The sequence below is a fragment of the Rhincodon typus genome, unplaced genomic scaffold (assembly GCF_021869965.1).
Source record: "Rhincodon typus isolate 14 unplaced genomic scaffold, sRhiTyp1.1 hic_rhity00002965, whole genome shotgun sequence".
NCBI classification, from domain to species: Eukaryota; Metazoa; Chordata; class Chondrichthyes; order Orectolobiformes; family Rhincodontidae; genus Rhincodon; species Rhincodon typus.
In genome coordinates, this window is record NW_025968603.1 from 9,793 (window position 1) to 14,314 (window position 4,522).

A 4,522-nucleotide genomic window follows, 5' to 3' on the forward strand; every position below is an offset into this window, starting at 1 on the left:
CTCCCAGTCGCGAACCATTTCAACTCCCCCTCCCATTCCTCAGACGACATGTCCATCCTGGGTCTCCTGCAGTGCCACAACGATGCCACCCAAAGGTTGCAGGAACAGCAACTCATATTCCGCTTGGGAACCCTGCAGCCTAATGGTATCAATGTGGATTTCACAAGTTTCAAAATCTCCCCTCCCCCTACCGCATCCCAAAACCAGTCCAGCCTGTCCCTGCCTCCCTAACCTGTTCTTCCTCCCAACTATCCCCTCCTCCCACCTCAAGCCGCACCTCCATCTCCTACCGACCAACCTCATCCCGCCCCCTTGACCTGTCCGTCCTCCCTGGACTGACCTATCCCCTTCCTAACTCCCTACCTACACTCACCTTTACTGGCTCCATCCCCGCCTCTTCGATCTGTTTGTTTCCTCTCCACCTATCCTCTCCTCTATCCCTCTTCTATCCGCCTCCCACTCTCTCCCTATTTATTTCACAACCCCCTTCCCCTCCCCCTTTTCTGATGAAGGGTCTAGGCCCGAAACGTTGGCCTCTCTGCTCCTATGATGCTGCTTGGCCTGCTGTGTTCATCCAGCCCTGCACCTTGTTGTCTCGGATTCTCCAGCATCTGCAGTTCCTACTATCTCTGAGTATATTCCACTAACTTATTTTTAAAGCTGTTATACTTTCTTACAAGTAGCTGATGGTACTGCCTAAAGTTAAATCTGCTTGACAACCCCAGCATATTGTAAATTCAGATTATTGATTCAGTTTTTGAGAGTATTACAGGGCCAAGGATTGTCCAATTTTTTCATCTCGTTAAGAGATATTCCAACACCATCATCACAGGCTAGATTGCTATGTAATCATGCTCCAGGAAGGGAAGGATACTTTGACCAGTAGAAGCATTGTGCTCAGCAGTTTTTAAATGACATGTCAGAAGGTGACTGCAAAGTGTGAAAACTTATTTGTGGCATTCACAGAACACCACTCACAAGACAAAGGATCTGACAATGTAAGAAATAGTTTATGTCTCATGTAACTTTACCTTTTCTGTGCACATTATCACAAATTTACTTCACAATCTGTCACAATAATCTCTTTAACCCTGTGCACTCAATATTTTCAACAGTATTTCAAATTTTAGTCTCATTTTTGAGGAAACAAGAGACTGATTACAGCAACTGGTTAAACTCAACATTAGCAGCTTGGTTCAAATCGTTCTTAAGTCTAGAATATATCATGAGTCTGAAAGATCCAAAACAATAAACTGCCTTTTCAATATGCACAGCAAAGCAAAATTATTTGATTCTAATTTGATTAACTGCTCTCTAAAGTGGGCTCAAAAGAATTGTTCATGGGTTAAGATTCACTATACACATTTAATCCATGGGTTTATCAGCTTTTATTCAGGTACGCATACTTAAAGGAGTAGTATTTGTAACTATATATCACTTTTATCCAAACCTGTCACTTTCACATGGGGGCAACACTTGATGTTCAGGACTTTTTCATGAGATTAGGAAGGCAGCTGAAAGATCAACCTAACCTGGGATCAACTACTTTTCCACAGTTCAAAGGCAATGGCCTCAGCAATGGCTAAACCATAGCCTTTGCTTTGAAGACATGCCCTCGGGTTCATTAAAATTATTTTGGTGAGTTTTTCAATGTAATTGACTTCAAAGTATTGCACTAGTTATAAGAAGTTTGCTTTATGCTAATTTTAGCCCTCTCACACGTACAAACATTAAACAACACACCTTTGGGACATGAGAATTTGTGTTGTTCCCATTAAATGACTTTTCTGTAAAATAAAATATTCATAACCCCAACTGAAATCTCCACAATAATAACATTTTCAAACAAACATAAAAGGGCTAATTTTCCTGATTTTAAATAAAAGTGGGCAGATATTGATAACATCAAATCTCCATTCCTTTTAAATTGTACTGGGATTTCCGGTCTTTCTCCTTAGGGATGAGGCAGCGCCTGTGCCCGCATTATTACGTTTTTGGGGGGTGGAATTTTCAGCCTTCTGTCTCAATTTGCTGCATTGCACCTAAAGGCACAACAAAAAACTGATGATAAACTTTGTGTTGGGGTCTTTTTCAGTTTGGAACATATGAGGATGTTTTCCAGCAAGGAGTCGCCAGATAGGATCAAAGTTTTTTTTAAAACAATGACCAACCAGAATTTTCCGAGCTTGCGACTTTTTGCCAGCTGCTCCCCAGGATAAGCAGTTGGGATCTTTCAGGTCAATCTATTGAATAATCTAACAGTTTCATTCTAAAAAAATTCCTGCAAGTAGGCTGGTCTGCGACTCAGCTATACTAATGACCCAGTCCTTCAAATTCTGCTTGCCAGACCACACTAGGGCAGAGGCATCAGAAAATTCATGTCCAAAACCTCTTGCACATAACTGAAGGTAATTTTTCCCATATCTAATGTTTTCTTTTAATGGATGATTATTATTTCCTTACTTCGAAGGTATAAGACTCACTCGGCAAATACAATACTTCGAAAATTTAAAATGATCTGTGGTTAATAATCCTGAGTATACTAACATTTCATCATGAGTAGCATTCAATATTTTGAAAGTTAATTCATTAGCTCATCTCTGAGATGACTGCATTATTCATTTGAAATTTCAAATAATTACGTTTGTTAAAACATCTGAAGATCCTGACCTTAAAAAATGAAAATATGAAAATTAAGACAAGCAAAGGAAATTAACAGTATCAAAGGTGTAGTCCCTTAAAAGGTTAACGATAATTATAGGCTATACAATATAAGTAATAGTGACATGGATTTCTCTGGTGGAAGACAAAGCTCTGTAATAGAAATCTTAGATCTTTATCTCAGTGCAAAGTCTGTCATCACAAAGCCAAGCTTCTATCCAGACTAGTGAGTAAATACCAAACTGATTAAAAAGTCATAGAGAAACTGATCCCCTTCCTGTCACCTAGCCTTAACAGATTTTACAAAAGATTGAAGTAGAATGGTTGTTGTAAACAAAATGAAAAAAGGCCCAAAACAAATTTTCCCTTAGGTATAAACTCAAATTTACAACCACTCTGTTGTAGCCATTATCATTTTTCCCCCCCAAGTTATTTGTTTACCTCTTGAATACCACAATCCTTCAAATACGCATCTTTATTTAAAGGCTTAAAAGGATTAAACATTGCAGACAACTTACTGCACTTAACATCAAAGTATCCGATTTCCAGATCTGCACACAAATGAGAAAACTTGGTGTCTGGCCATAATTATAAATGATGTTTTTTTATAAAAATATAATTTGTAAATTGTTAGCAAAACAAAATATGCCGTAAAGAAACGGTACAATAGTTGTACCATCTCAAGTAACTAATACAAAAAAAACTATTTGTTTTGATCGTTTTTTGACCTGGTTAAAATTTGTCAAATGTATTTTTGTTTTGTTCCTGTTCTAAAATATGTCAACCCAGGCTGCCATAGCTTGACTGAAGATTGGCCTAAATCTCTGAAATCTTTTCATAATCTACATACCTGTTTCAATCCTTGAATGTTTCAAAAAAAAAGGAGTGGTCTCAATGTGCTGATGTTAAGTCTTTTAGACACTGTGGGCTGGATTTTCTGAGAAGTGGCAATGATTGCCGCTCTGTTCCATTTTTATGTTAAGAAAGAGCTCTTCATTTCTGTTAGGAGATTCCAATCAGGGCTCCTTCAGAAATGCAGAACTGTACTTAAAATATGGCAAGTCCCTTGTCATGCAGGATAGACAGGGGTAGACAAACATCTGGATAACAACGACACTTACATCAGGCTCCTCCATATTGACTACAGTTCTGCCTTCAACACCATAATTCCAAACAAACTCATTTCTAAACTCCAAGACTTAGGTCTCAGCACCCTACTCTGTAACTGGATTCTCAACTTCCTGACCCACAGATAGCAATCAGTAAGAATAGGCGACAATACCTCCTGCACCATAATCCTCAACACTGGTGCGCCACAAGGCTGTGTACTCAGCCCCCTAACTACACTCGTTATACGCTCAAGACTGTGTGGCCAAATTTCCCCCTTACTCCGCTTAACCAGTTTGCTGACAACACCACTGTTGCAGATTGGATCTCAAACAATGAGGCAGAATACAGGAAAGAGATTGAATGCTTAAAGGCATGCTGTAAAGACGGCAATCTCTCCATCAACGTCAGCAAAACAAAGCATTTCGTCATTGACTTCAAGAAGTGGAATGGAAGGCATGCCCCTGACTGCACAATGGTGCTGAGGGGGACACCATCAAGTTTCTTGGAGTGACAATCACCAACAATCTGTACCTAGCAACCCAAATTGATGCACCGGTGAAGAAAGCACAACAACGTCTTTACTTCCTCAGGAGGCTAAGGAAATTTGGCATGTCCACAGGATTCTTACCAAATTTTATAGATGCAAAATAGAAAGCATCCTATCTGGATGCATCACAGCGTGGTATGGCAACTGTTCTTCCCAAGACTGCAAAAAACCACAGAGAGTTGTGAACACAGCCCAGTTCATCAC